Source organism: Arvicola amphibius, chromosome 5, assembly GCF_903992535.2.
Source record: "Arvicola amphibius chromosome 5, mArvAmp1.2, whole genome shotgun sequence".
NCBI classification, from domain to species: Eukaryota; Metazoa; Chordata; class Mammalia; order Rodentia; family Cricetidae; genus Arvicola; species Arvicola amphibius.
In genome coordinates this window covers 43,602,410-43,617,732 of record NC_052051.1, presented here as the reverse complement: position 1 = coordinate 43,617,732, position 15,323 = coordinate 43,602,410, and the positions used below count along the sequence as shown (strand labels likewise).

General features: G+C 46.0%; 1 protein-coding gene across 1 annotated transcript in view; it reads right to left on the bottom strand.

The window, feature by feature from the left end:
• Positions 1 to 12,675, bottom strand: part of Slc23a2 (solute carrier family 23 member 2) — a 100,004-nt gene extending 87,329 nt beyond the window's left edge. The window contains exon 1 of the mRNA XM_038330729.1: positions 12,575 to 12,675. The gene's annotated coding sequence lies outside the window, so the exon portion shown is untranslated. The remainder of the gene's footprint in view (positions 1 to 12,574) is intronic.
• Positions 12,676 to 15,323: the final 2,648 nt, after the last annotated feature.

Genomic DNA, 15,323 nt, shown 5'->3' with positions numbered 1-15,323 from the left:
GAAGTCTTCATTAAAAAACATAAAAACCTGTGTATAGTGGTCCATGCCTGCAATGCCAGCACTCTGAAGAGGCAGGAGACTCAGATGTTAAAGGGCATCCTCGGTGATACAGGCCAACCAGAGCTACATAAGAGCCTTGCTCAAAAAAAAAAAAAAAAAAAAAAAAAGGTTAGGTAAACCAGTGAAGGCACTTGCCACCACACCTAATAACTGATTTGATCCCAAGGACCCAACAGTGAAGAGAACCAATTCCTTCAAGTTGTCTCTGACCTCTACACAAACAACTGTGACAAGTGTGCACACATACGTAATAAAATCAATGTTTTAAATGTTTAGTGACTTTAAGTGGGAGGAAAACAGAGAGACAGCACAGAGGCAGTTAAGTAAAAGAATAGAAAGAGGGATCAAAGAGTATATCCCATGGCAGGTCCAAGGACTCAGAACCGTGGTAAGTTAGATGAAGTCATGAATGGTGATGGGAAAACAAACTGGAGGCAGTAGGAGGGAGGTCCCTTACTTCATACTGTACTCCAATACAAATATCTGATTAATTACAAACTTTAAAAACCAAGAGAAAGTAAGAGTGTATACTTATGAGATATTTGGTGTAAAGGAACTATAGAAAAGATTTTAAATCAAAATTAAAGAGTCTACAACTTTCGGACTTAAGGACAAAAATGCAAAGGCAATAGCCTTTTCTCATTCATTTCTCAAGCAGAGTGGCTGAAACGAGCAAATGCAACACTAGGTGCCAGGACTGGGAAGGACCAAGTGTAACACTGGATGCCGAGAGTAGGGAGGGAACAGAAAACAGTTCACAGTGGATTTTAGATAAAACAAGACTTGAAGAAAATGTTCTAGTCTTAGAGACTTGGACACTCATACTCCCCCACATCGCACATTTGTAGACTATTTGGTAAAGCAGTATCATAAAAGCTAAAGAGCTCTTGATAAAAAGAAATGTATGGGCTCCGGGGTTCTGTCAGCTCTCATGACATCCTCCATGAAGCAGGGTCGGCAACTCTTCCTTACAAAGGGCCAGACAGGAAATACTTGCAGGTTACATAGTCTACAGCAGTGGTTCTCAACCTTCTTAACACTGCGACCCTTTAATACAGTTCCTCATGTTGTGGTATTCTCAACCATAAAGTTATCCTCATTGTTACTTTATAACTGTAATTTTGTTACTGTTATGAATTGTAATGCAAATATCTGATATGCAAGATGTCTGATATGCAACCCCCCCAAAAGGGGTCTTGACCCACAGACTGAGAACCTCTGGTCTAGAGTAAGCATGCCTATGTTGGAACAAAACTTTGAAAGCCAGCATCTACATCGCCTAGGAACTTACTTGCTAGAAATGCACATTCCCAGCCCTTCTGAATAAGACACCAAAGTGTGGAATCACCACATTAGACTGAAAAATGGTTGTGGTCAACCCCAGCCAGGAGATATACTTCTGGGGACAGCAAGGGATTTTAATCAGCACTGCAGGAAAACAGCCAAAAGAGGCTGAAACCCAACTCATAAGATGTCTGAAACACTGCATTCACCGTCAAATGCAAGAAGCAAGCTGTGCTTTCAAGTCCAAAGCAAGGTTAAGAGAGAGCTGTCACACACAAATGAAATGTCAGATTGAACTGCTCAGTCAATTTTAATTAAGTCAATAAATCATATATCTATCAACTTGAGCAAAAAGAAGCCAGTTTAAAGAAACAAACAAACAAAAAAAAAAAAAAAACCTGAGTGATGAGGTAGGCAGAGGTGAAATGCCATGGATAATTCCTACACTAACAGAAGGAGTCCATAATTGGAGTCTCTAACAGGCCCCAAACTTAGAGGCAAGAGAAGGCCTGCTACAGCCTCCTCCCAGCCCATTCGCCTCGGAGTTTTAGAGAATGCACATCTATGCTCTTTACTTTCTTTCTTTCTTTCTGTTTTTTTGCTTGTTTTGTGTTTTGTTTTTCAAGACAGGGTTTCTCTGTGTCCTGACTTTCCTGAAACTCACTCTGTAGACCAGGATAGCCTCGAACTCACAGAGATCCACCCGCCTCTTCCTCCCAAATGCTGGGTGGGACTAAAAGGTGTGCAGCACCACCACCTAGCTGAGAATGTGCATCATAGGTACATAAATAAGTCACCTACTCATCTTCTGGTGGCTTTTCACCAAGACGGTGTCAAAGGCCCTTTTGATTTCCGCCATCACGCCGTTAGCTGCTCTCAACTGTACCAGTGTGTGCTTCCTCTTATGGTCCTCCTCACCTTTCCCCTTTGCTCACCATCATCTCCATAAGTGCCGTCCACACTTCCAGTCAGACCCATCAATCTCAAATCCCTGATAGGCATCCCAGATCAAAAAGGCACAGCAGGATGATAGTCTAACCTGAGTTTGGCAACAGACTCAAGAGACTCAGCTACTCACTGGCATTGTGACCATGAACAAGCAGCTGAAACCTCCAAACCTCAGCACTCCCCACAGTACAATGGGCACAGTTAACCCTACAGGACTAAATTACAGTAATGCCACAATGAATGCTGGGCACAGCACCCAGTACACAAGAGCTACTGGCTTCTCTGCTCTCTTCACACCACCAGGAACAAGATCTGGAAGTGGAGTTCTATCAAGTGCCCTGAGTTTTAAGGGTCACCTCAGAATTCACAATCAGTAGTTACCCTAGAGATACGGATCAAACACAGAACAGAATCACCCTGTCGGTGGTCACACTAGCAATGCTGACCTCAAGTGCCCAGCCTATCACCTATACCTATCAGCACAAACACCATTCCACTGGCCACTCTGTGGGCTAACCGCCTCACCCTTCTAGGGTCCCTGTTATTGCTTAGACAGGTTCTGACACCTTATTTAGCTGTGTTCACTTTCAACTGCAAAAAATGGGAGAACTCAATTAAAATACACACACATACTTTTAAAAAAAAAAGTCTAGGCTAGGGAGATAGTAGCTGCTAAGGTGAATTCCTGGGGTTGGGTGGCCAGTCAACCTAGCCTACCAGGCCAGTTCCAGGCCAGTGAGAGACCTTGTCTCAGTACACAACAAATAGCAGCTGGAGAAGCGGAAACGTAGTTAAAAACATGGGCTGCTCTTCCAGAAGACTAAGGTTCAATTCTCGGCACTCATGTGGCTCCTAACCCCCAGCCCGAAGGGCAGATACGTCTATTATAAGAACATAAGTGGTCAGCGCACCTTGAGAGGTTAACACTGGCTGAACACAGTGCCTAGCACCCTCAACCCCGGGAAATAAACACACCAGGTTACCACTTCTGTTCCACCTCCAGCGGTCAAAACACACTTTCTGGGAAGATGGCTCAGTGGTTAAGAGAACTGGCTGCTCTTCTAGAGGACCCAGGCTCTATCCCCTGAACCCACATGGCAGCTCCAGTCCTAGGGGATCTGATGCCCTCTTCTGGCCTCCAAGAACACTGCATGCATAAATATACATGCAGGCAAAAGACCTATTCACACAAAATAAAAATATGACCTCAAAAACTAATAATACAAATATTCAAATAAATGTGAGCAGTACCTGAGGAACAATATCAAGGTTGTCCATTAGTCCACACATGTGCATAGACAAACAGACATTTGTGCAGGGGCAAACACGCACACAAAGAGGAAATGGTCAGCCACCTGGGGAACGATATCACCAGGTACTTAATGAGATGCCCTGGACAACTAAACGGGCGTCTAGATATCAGACGCCTTAGAGGAACTCACAAGTGAAGGAAGCTTTCCTAGCCAGACACTAGACAAGACTCCTCTCCTTCGTGGAGTTAACTCCCAGGAAGGCTAGAGACTGCCTACACTGAGAGAGAGAAGTAAGGATACTAAGAAGATACCAGGAAGACTTACATTTCCAGACAGGAGGAAATTCCATCACCCTCATTTCCAGACTTGGGTTGACAGGTTGGCACCACACAGACTTTCTGTCCAAGCGTCAGGCCTGAAGCCTCTCTGTCTGTCTTCCTCCTCCTGTGTCTCTAACCCTACTCTTCATTCTCATTGTCTCCCCACAGTAAATCGCCCTGGTTTGACCTCCCCACCACCTGAGACCTGTCCTATCCTCAAACAGCTACGGCTAGACTAAGTGTCCTTGCTATATAAGTAGGACCAGGGCTAAGGGTGCGGTTCTGTAGTAGAACACAGGCTAACATGATAGAGCCATGGGTTTAATCCCCAGCATGAAAATTAAAAAGACAAAGCTATCTGACCCTGCAATGGAGTAAACGGTTTCAGTCTCTCAACCAAACCCATATACTGAGGTCCTAGCCCCTACAATGTGCTTAAGTTCAGAGAGAAAGCTTTCAGGAGAGATCTTATCTAGAAAAATATATAAGAAAATGGCTGGCATGAAACTCAGTTGTACAGCATGCACAAAGCCCTGGGTTCAAGTCTTAGCACTGGAGCAGGGAAGGAGAGAGAGAAAACACTGAGAAAAGGGCGTGTGAGCACTCAACAAGAAAGTGGCTGCCTATGAGCCAGAACCTTGACTTTGGACTTCCTAGTCTCCAGAACTGTGAGGAATAAATGACAGAGGTATTTTGTGACAGTAGTTTGAGTCCCCCTGGCCTTTTTGCTCCCATACCCACCCCGCCAGATTCCACAGGCCTTCTAAGATTCCTTGGAAATCATATTTTCTGCCTCCCACACTAGAGAGTGCCACACTCAGGAATCCAAGTGCCACAAAACTCTCCATTTGGAAAGGAAACTCTCCCTGCATAAAAAACCTCCCAGCTGACCATAAGAATACTGCCCTAAAAAGAGTAGACACTCAACAATGTATTAAGTGTTGTAAATGCCGGAAAGGCCAGGTGTGTTGATCAGGTAAAGGGAAATTTATGCAGGAGTTCTGTAAGCCCAGGGTTTTGAGGCCAGTCTGGGCAGCACAGCAAGATTCAGTGTCAAGATAAATAATGAAAGGTACAAGCTGAAAGCAGAGCTTAATATGCAACAGCCAATAACCTAGAACCTGTGACAATATAGAAACAGCAAAGCCAGGAGCAAGATGGCAATCCCAGCGAGTGCACAAAGGGCTCCTTTAAACCCAGAGGAAGTAATGCAGGCTTAACCAGGAGCAAGAATGATAGACTGAAATAACACAAAGACACCCCCGCCCCCCACACACCTTCTGAGCAGAGAATTGGAGGAGCAGCAGGGTGAAAGCATGAGGGACCAGACTCTAGAAGTAAAGCCTGTAAACAGTAGACTCTAGAAGTAAAGCCTGTAAACAGTAGACTCTAGAAGTAAAGCCTGTAAACAGTAGACTCTAGAAGTAAAGCCTGTAAACAGTAGACTCTAGAAGTAAAGCCTGTAAACAGTAGACTCTAGAAGTAAAGCCTGTAAACAGTAGACTCTAGAAGTAAAGCCTGTAAACAGTAGACTCTAGAAGTAAAGCCTGTAAACAGTAGACTCTAGAAGTAAAGCCTGTAAACAGTAGACTCTAGAAGTAAAGCCTGCAAACAGTAGACTCTAGAAGTAAAGCCTGTAAACAGTAGACTCTAGAAGTAAAGCCTGTAAACAGTAGACTCTAGAAGTAAAGCCTGTAAACAGTAGACTCTAGAAGTAAAGCCTGCAAACAGTAGACTCTAGAAGTAAAGCCTGTAAACAGTAGAGAGAAGGCTTAAAAAGCCTGAGAGTGGCGAAAGGGCTATCTGTAGGCTCCACACCCAGCCACAAACGTGGCAAAAAGAAACCCCTAAAACAGCCCAAGAAGCAGGCCAAGGAGGGCAGGGAAGATGAGGCTTTAAGGAGAAACAGAGAGGAGCAGAAGAGACTCGAGGAGCTGATGCCAAGGCTGCAGGAAAGGGACCCCTGGCCACAGGTGGAATTAAGAAATCTGGCAAAAAGTAATCTGTTCCTCTTATCTGAGATGACGGTGACCCTCTTCTATTTCTATTTAGACATCTGGATTCCCTGAGATAACATCTTTTTGCCACTTACAGCTAGAATAAAGTGTTATCCTGGAGCCTGTTAAACATCTGGATTTCCTACTATAACATCTTTGCCACCTATAGTTAGAATGAAGTGTTATCCTGGAGCCTGTTGTACATTGTAATAATCTTTTGTAAAATAATAATAATAATAAATAAATTAAGTAATACAAAAACATAAGAGTAAAAGAAATGAGGTTTTCAAAGCTTACATTTACAGGTTCAAAGTGCCATATAAAGACAAATTACTGGTGATGGCTTAATTCTCTTAACCAAAACCAGAGGGATCAAGTCCAGAACACCAGATGGAGCCCAGGTTTCCTTAAGAACACTGAAGAGCATGACAACAACTGACGCAGTACTTCTCATAACCAACAAACAAAACGTTAGCCCTCTTGAGTGCAAACACCTTGGTTTAATTCAAGGATGATTTGTTCAGTAGCAGCTGGCACCTAATTAATGGAAGAATGGGTGAACGGATGGGGGGCAGGCTACACTAGCTTACCCTTTGGACAAAAAGCTTACTTCTAAACTGTGAAGTCTACTAGACTGCTATTCAAATGAGGCAAGTAGTATGGCACAAAAACTACCTGACCATCCACAATGCTCCAATCAAACATTTTTTTATTTTACTTTTGAGATTATAATTACATTTCTCCTTTCCCTTTCCTTCCTCCAGACCCTCCCATACACACATATGTATGTATATGCTCCTACATATAACCTATTCAGTTACTTGTATGTTTTCAGGACTGACAATTTAGCACTGAACAACTGATGAGGGATTCCCCTCTGTATGCTGTGAATATCATTGGTTAATAAAGTCTTGAGCCCATGATAGAGCAGAACTTAGGTGGTTGGGGAAAACTAGGCTGGGAGAAAGAAGGCAGAGTCAGGGAGAAGCCATGTGGCCCCAGCAAAGATAGACGCCAGTTGGAATCTTGCGAGGAGATAGACAGATTACTAGAAATGGGTTAAATTAAGATGTAAGAGTTAGCCAGTAAGTTAGATCTAATGGGCCAAGCAGTATTTTAAATAATATAGCTTCTGTGTGGTTATTTGGGTTCTGGGCAGCCGGGACGAACAAGCAGCCTCCTCCAACAAATTGGTGCCCACGTGGCCAACTAAAATTCACTTAAAACCTGAGAAAGTTTAAATAGAAATTCTAAAAACACAAAAATACAGAGTTTAACATAGCTTCTTGCTATTTGCTGGTGGCATGCTGTAGCTCTTTTAAAAGAGGTTTTCTTGATTCACTGATAGCAGGAAAAAAAAAGCCATGCCACTTTAAACTTGCCGGCTTTCTGGGCTGTGCTGCCAGTTCTAGAAAGAACTCTGACTCTTTCTAGGGGTCCAGCTATGGAGCACTTGAATGGGGTTTGAAGGCCTGGGTGCTTGTTTGTATGCCCGCTTGGGAAAGTAGCTGAGACCATGCCTGCAGCTCAGCGCCACCTACCTGGACAGAAGGCAGGATCAGGACTGCTAGGAGTGCACAGGCAGGAGAGCATGGCAGATTCCTGCCACCATACAGAGGTGTTTCCAGGCTGCGCAATGCTCTGCATAGCAGATTAAGCTATTATTCAGATAAAAAGGATTTATGTGCTACATGCTCATTCTCAGAGTTAAAGTGCTGAGTGTGGCTCCTACCTGGAGATCCCAGAACTGGCAGTAATGGTACCTCCACCATTTTGAAAGTTGAGAGAGGCAGAGCTAGCATCCAGAGCCACTGCAACCAAGCTGCTTACCATTTTAAAAGCTCTTCAAGACAGTTAAGAATTACAGATACACAATAGGAAAGATTCAGACATAAAAGACCTCTAAATGAGTCACAGTGTTGGATAAATGTACATAGGCTTGGGAGAGAGAAGAAAAAGAGTATAGAGAGTTGGAAAAGAAGTAAATGGTTTAAAAAAACAGTTTTAAAAGAGACAGAGTACAGTCATAGATTAAAGAAATAAATAATAAGCCACGTAAAGATGGAAAATACGTAGAGAGTCTGGATTAAATATATTATTGTGTTGTCTTTAAATTTTTTTGATTGTGAAGGAGCTAAGTAACCAACATATTTTAAAGGTATCTTGATTTCAGAATATGAGTGTAAGGATATGTTGCTTTAGAAAAGAGGTTCTTCTTTTGTTTCCACAGAGGATGAGAACTTGTGGAATCCTCCCAGACTAATGTGGTTTGATGGACCAGGACCCCCTGAAAGGTTGCCATGAACACCCCCCAAAAATTACTTCACCCAACTGCTGACTGAGATAAACCTAGCACACAGGATATACACCATGAAAGACCTGATTAACAGCACCCCGAATCAGCAGGAAATAGTCCAGAGAACTATGCCCATTTTCCCAAATATTATTTATAAATGTTTCTTTACATTTAAAGGGGGATATGCTATGGAGATTTTCATTGGTATGGATCTTGGTTTATTGATACAAATTTAAGATCAATTTTGGGGTTTTATTTTGGGGGGGGTTGGTTTTTTTTTTCGAGACAGGGTTTCTCTGCAGCTTTAGAGCCTGTCCTGGAGCTAGCTCTTGTAGACCAGGCTGGTCTCGAACTCACAGAGATCCGCCTGCCTCTGCCTCCCGAGTACTGGGATTAAAGGCGTGCGCCACCACCACACGCCTTTAAGGTCAATTTTGTTATATGTGTATTTCTGCTCGTGATTAAGGCACTGTGCTTGTGCAGCTCATTTAAAAGTGGAATGTATAATTTAAAAATTTAGGTTTTAATAGATAATCATCTATAATAGTCAAGTTTAGTTAGATTTTCCAGATGTACAGAGATGTATTTCAGATGGATAGAGATTCTTCAAATCTTTCAAAGACTACAGAATATGGCATTTAAAATGTTATAATGACTTTTCATGACAATGAGACACATCTGCTCCTGGCAGTACCAATCTACTTCAAGAGGAAGATGGGCATTGAAGAGGCTCCTTATGGAGTTGTTTAGCCATTTGGGCAAAAAAACTGCTCTTCCCTGGACTGCTTGATGAACTGGACATGCAGGACCCACAGAGAAATGACTGCTGAACTTAACTAAAGGTGAGACAGTCCTTCAGGGTTCCTGCTTCATCAAAGAGTCTGCTAGACATTCTGTAGCACACAGAAGAAAGTGACTGACAGGGGCTGGAGAGATGGTTCAGAGGTTAAGAGCACTGGCTGCTCTTCCAGAGATCCTGAGTTCAATTCCCAGCAACCACATGGTAGCTCACAACCATGTGTACTGAGATCTGGCACCCTCCTCTGGCGTGCGGGCATACATCGAGGCAGAATGTTGTATACATAATAAAAAAAATCTTTAAAAAAATGTGACTGACAAGCAATATAGGCAAAGCTGTCTTTAAAATTTCCTGCTTCATGGAAAAGTCTGTCGGATACTATGGGCCTGTAGGCTAAAGATGAATGCCCCAATGGTACAGAAGAACTTTGGGTGACTGTCCAGGAAGTAAGATGTCTCTGTCAATTCTAGAGTTTTGAAAGTTACTTACAATGTACTTCCTGTTACTTAGGTGATATCATATCCTTCTGGAGTCTTTGATGGAGTTGAAGAATTTATAGTTATAGTTTTCCTTAGTTATGACAAAGGATAAAGAGATAAAGTAGATATAAATATTGTAACTGTAATTCTTGGTTGATAACTGTTTTGTTGTATGTAATTTTACAATGCTAAAGTTAAAATATTCCTTTTTATTTAAACAGAAAAGGGGAGGTGATATGGGATTCCCCTCTGTATGCTATGAATATCATTGGTTAATAAAGACACTGTCTTGAGCCCATGATAGGGCAGAACTTAAGTAGTTGGGGAAAACTGAACTAAATGCTGGGAGAGTCAGGGAGAAGCCATGTAGCCCTGCCAGAAACAGACGCACGCACGGCAGTTAGAATCTTGCTGGTAAGCCACAGCCTCATGGCGATAGACAGATTACTAGAAATGGATTAAATTAAGATATGAGAGTTAGCCAATAAGAAATTAGAGCTAATGGGCCAAGCAGCGTTTTAAATAATATAGTTTCTGTATGGTTATTTTGGTTCTGGGCAGCCGGGATGAACAAGCGGCCTCCTCCTACAGACAACCAGTTGGTATGCTCTTGCCTAGGGCACCTCTCCTGCTCCCAGCTTTCCTCGGTTGCCTAGAGTTCTTTACACAGAGTTGAGGTTGCGTGGGCTTTCCCCCATCCACTTTGGGACATCCACAGGCATCATCCTTCAGTCATATTGGGTCAAGGACTCTTTTTACTGTGTGTATGTGGTTTCCTGGAGTGTGTGTCTGTCCACGTGTGTGCAGTGCTCACAAGACAGGCCAAAGGAGGGCATTACATCCCCTGGGACTGGAGTTAAAAGGTGATGGTGAGACACCATGTGGGTGCTGGGAATGAAGCCCAGACCCTGTTTAAAAAAAAAAAAAAAAAAAAAAAAAAAAAAGCAGCCAGCCAGTGCTCTTAACTGCTGAGCCATCTCTCCAGTCCTCTAGTCAAGTCCTTCCATAAGATTTTTTTTTAACTTTCTTGCTGGACATAGTGGTAACCACCTTTAGTCCCAAGCCCTGGAATGTGGCAGCTCTCTATGGCTTCAAGGCAACCAAGGGTACACAGCCAGACCTTGTCTCAAAATAAATAAATAAATACTTTGTGTTGTCTTACAAGGCTAAGTCTTGCCCTTCATCCCATGCTGGCTTGGAACTTGTGAGCTTCCCACCTCTACCAGCTGGACTGAGTGGCTAAAATTATACATTTACATCACCACACCCAGCTTAACCATTTTTTAGTAGAGGTTTAATCTCAGGGTAACGTGCCACTCAGAAAACTAAATGCCAGGCAGCTATCTGGAACAAGGGGGAAGGGGCACAACTTTAATCCGGGGCTTAGGGCTTAGGAGCTCTCGGTGAGTCTGAGGCCAGCCTGGAGCAAGTTAAGTTCAGGTCAGCCAGGAAAAAAGAAAAGAAACAACCTTCAAACACTTTCTTTCTTTCTTTCTTTCTTTCTTTCTTTCTTTCTTTCTTTCTTTCTTCTCCTCCCTCCCTCCCTCCCTCTCTGTTCCTCCCTCCCTCTTTCTTGTTTGTTTGGTTTTTTGAGGCAGGGTTTCCTCTGTGTAGCCCTGGCTGTCCTGAAGTTGCTCTGTAGACAGGCTGGCCTTGAAATAAGAGACACACCTGCCTCTGCCTCTGGAGTGCTAGAAACCACAGGAGTGTTCCACCACCGCCCGGGGGGGAAACACCTACCTTCTCACAAAAATTACTTTCCACAATAAGACAACTGGGGTGGAAATGCCCAGGTATACAGAGAAAGAATCAGTTAACAGTAGGCAAAGGACACTGTCTAGAAAGCAGCTAGTTACCTCCTGCCTCAATGCCTGGCTGGGAATACTGAGTGTCTCCTTTGAACTACCAGACGCGTCCACGCTGACAGGGTGCACGGCCTCGAACGCCCAAAGCTATTAACTTTTGGTATAGCTCTACATTCCATAATGACCCTGATAAAGTCAAGTATAACCCAGCACAGAATCCTGAACTTCTAAGAGGAAAAGGCCTCTCGTAAACTTCACCTGAGTCAAACGCCTTAAAGGAACAGGCCAGCAAAGTCCCGTACTAAGATGAAAGGCAGATGCGGATAACACGCTCGGAACATGTGAGGCCTGAGCCCAATCAACAGCGCTCACACACAAAACAGAGAAAGGTTTTAGTCACCTTGGGTCTAGCTCACTAGAGTAAAGAGGAAACTGCCTGGGGGAAGTCACAGGGCCGGTTAATGACAGCTCAAACCAGGCTGTCTCAGATCCCAGATCCTCACACATCCCCTGGCAGCCTTCATTCAGAAGACCCAAACGTCAGAAGGGATAGCATCCTCTCCGTCCCGTTTCCCAGCGCCGCAAAAACTAGACTAACAGCCACTGCAAACGCCCCATCCCCAGGAAGCCCCCCAAAGGTAACTTTCTTCCCCCCCCCCGCACTTGCCCTCACTTATCCTTTGCGCTGACAACCACGAGTTTCCCACCAGCCCCGATTAAAGCCCCTCACCCTGAAAGAAGGCCGAGTTCCTATAGGCTACCCAGCTAATGGGACATCTCCAGCCAAACGATGGAGACAATTCTTCACCTTCGAATTATCACACTCCAATGTCAATTTCTCTGTCAAGAGTGGCGGCAACAGGGCGACCCGGGACCCCCGGGGGCAGGCCAGCGGGAAAGGTCGCAAGGTCGGAGCAGCGGCATCTAAAATTACTCGGTGTCGCCTCCGCAAAGAGGGAAGGAAGCCAGCCTGGAAAGCGCACCACCATCCCCCGCCCCTCGGACTGACCCTGTATCCCCGGGGGCCTGGATGTAGGGCGCACCACCTGGGGAGGGGCGCACAGCGAGCCCCGCAGCGCCCCGCGTCCACGGCGGCCGTCCCGGGGACACCCGGCGGGGCAGCAGTGAGCGCCCGGGACGCACGGCCTGACGCGGCAGCCGGGGCCACCGGGCCGCGCGAGCCGGCGTGGGGGCGCAGGCCGCGCCGCGGGTGGGTGACAGCGCGCGGGGGCCGCGCGGGCCGGCCTCGTGGGCGCGGCGGGCAGCTGGGGCCGCCGGCAGGTGCGGCCGCCGGCCCGGCGTGGGGCGTGGGGCGCGGCGGCCGCGCTCTCACCTGCCTGCAGCTCGCGGAGCTCGCGTCCCGCCGATCGCACCGCTCGCGCCGCAGTGCCTGCCGCCGCCTCGGGTCCCCGCGGCAGCCGCCTGCAAAATGGCGCCGCGGAGGGGCGGGCCGGGGGCGGGAGCGGCGCAGCCGCCCGCCCCGCGCGCCGGCCCCTCCCCGCCCGACCCCCGGCTCCGCCCGCGCGCCCCGGGGCGCTTAGCCGCAGACCCTTCCCCACACACCTGCTCGGGGCCGGCGTGGGAGGCTCGACGCCCCCCCACCGGCCTCTCCTCCGGAGCCTCCTTTTAACCCTGCAGGACCCCGAGCCCTGCGGTAGCCGCGGGGTGACAGGGAGCGGGTGGCAGTGCACCCGGCCCAGTGGGTAACGCGCTTTAAAGCAATTTCACTGCTTATCCAATTGGGTTCGGAACTCACTGGGGAAGAGATCCTCCTTGTTCGTGCTGACGCGGGAGAAGACGCCCGGCTTGATTTCTCCCGGGCGTGTGTTCTGATCGAGCGGGTTTGGGGGGCGGGGGCCAACCTGCGAGTCTATATTTCTCAAGTGCCCCCAGGAGATGCCTGCTGGATGGGCGCTTAGGCTGTTGAGTCAGGAGGCCATGTGTCAATAAACCCATAACGCTTAGACCGGGCAGTCTTGCCCAGAGGGCCATTAAGACTCACCAGCTGGGTACCACCCCCAGAGGTGATGAAACAGGGGATTTCAAGTGTGGCTTCAGAATTTGCATCTCCAGTAAGTTTCCAGGTGATGCTGCGGGCGGTGGCTTAAGATACTAACTTGTGAGGCACTGCAGAAACCACGTCCTTACCTTCACCATAAAATAAATAAATAAATAAATAAATAAATAAATAATAACCCTAATAATTAGCTTTATCTTCCATCTTGAAACCACTGTCTTGGTTGTTATACTAACCGAGTAATTCTTCACATCTCCAAGCAACTCCTGAGAGCCGCAAAGAATGGTGGACCGCGTCTGACCTCACCTGACAAAAACAGACTTTATTACTGAATTATTTATGTTTGACAGTCTTGAGGACTGGCAGCACACTTACCAATAGGGGCATACCATAACCAGCAAGGACTGGCATTTTATAAAGTAGACGACTGCGCATGAGCTGAATCTTTGAGAATCAATATGTAATTCTCTAAATCATCTCACATTAAAATAAAACCAGTGAGGCTTGGTGGTGTACATTTTTAATCCCAGCATTTTGTAGGTGGGGGTAGGAAGAATATGAATTTGAAGTCCGCCTGGGCTACCTAGTCAGACCCCTGGCTCAAAAAACTGGAAAGCAAAAGTTGAATTGTAAAATCCAATATACCCTGGAAGAACAGGTGAGTGCTTCATCTTCACCGAAGATGGAGAAAGGAAGAGATGATTCTGTGACCAGCATCAGAGAAACACATAGGTACTGTCTCACAAACAACTCCTATGCCAGAGTTTCCAGACACCTTTTAAAAAATAACATTGTGGACTCTACGCAGCAAACAACGTGGAACCTTCTGAAATAGAGGGGCTGAAATCCAGAGCCCCTGATCCTTTCCGTTTATCCCTTTCCTGGTTTTATTTCATTAATTTTTTTTTCCATTTTTCATTGTCTCCTCCCTCCCTCTCCATTCACACTTTTACCTGTATCCTAAAACACCACCTCACTTCCAGGGTCCCCAGCTCCCAATCTTCCAGCCTCTCCTCCTCCCCCACCCTCAAAACTCAGCAAGCACTATAAAGCACCATCAGTCTCCCGCTTTCTCGGACGTCATCTGTGACCTTCTAAGTACCAAATCCTTTGGCCTGTTTACTGTCCTTTTCTTCTTCCCTGGCTCAGTAACATTCCATTGACTAGCCCCTCCAGGAAACGCTTTTATGTGATAAAGTCACTCAGCCTTTCCAACTGTCCCATACTTCCCCTCCACCCAAGTTAGTTATGGAAGGATTGCTCAGGCTTGGGGCTCCAGAGATGCTGATTCCCTTGATGCCCCTTTTCTCCCCAGTCTGTCCCCCTCCTCTCTCCTCCTCACGGTTCTCTTCTTCCCTTGTCTCTCTTTCCAGGCCAGTCATTTCTCAAGTTTTAGACACACAGTTCTGACGTGTCACCAGACAACTTCCCAGATGTCCTCCAGAAACTATAAATATACTGTTTGGACCCACAGAGTCTGCATCTACAGCATCAAAATTCCCAAACAGCGGAGTGATTCCCAACTGGATAGCATCAGGACGATAAAGTGTAGACTTTTCCCTTCGTCACCCCCTACACACTACGCGTTATTCACACGGCATTTACATTATATTGGAATTACAAATAGTCTACAGAGGTTTCTGTAGGCTACACAAAAACGGTGTGACATTGTATATAAAACCAGTTAGCCCCCTGTGTTCAGAGGACGGTGGTGGCCCATCTCTACTATCAGACTCATCGAATATGGTTTCTATCTGGGTTCTCATTTTGCCACCAAAAAAAAAAAAAAAACTGGCGTTGTCTTTGACTCTGTCCAGACACCTGCAGTCACCGAGGGAGGTGTTTTATGACAGCAGAGACACAGAGTCTCACTTGTTCTCCACTCTCCAACCTCATGACTTAAGAATTGCCTCTTGCCAGGTGGTGGTGGCCAATGCCTTTAATCCTAGCCAGCATTTAGGTGGCAGAGGCTGGCAGATCTGACTGCAAGGACAACCTGGTCAATAGAGTGAGTTCCAGGACAGCCAGGGCTACATAGAGAGTGAAACCTTGTCTCAAAAAAAAA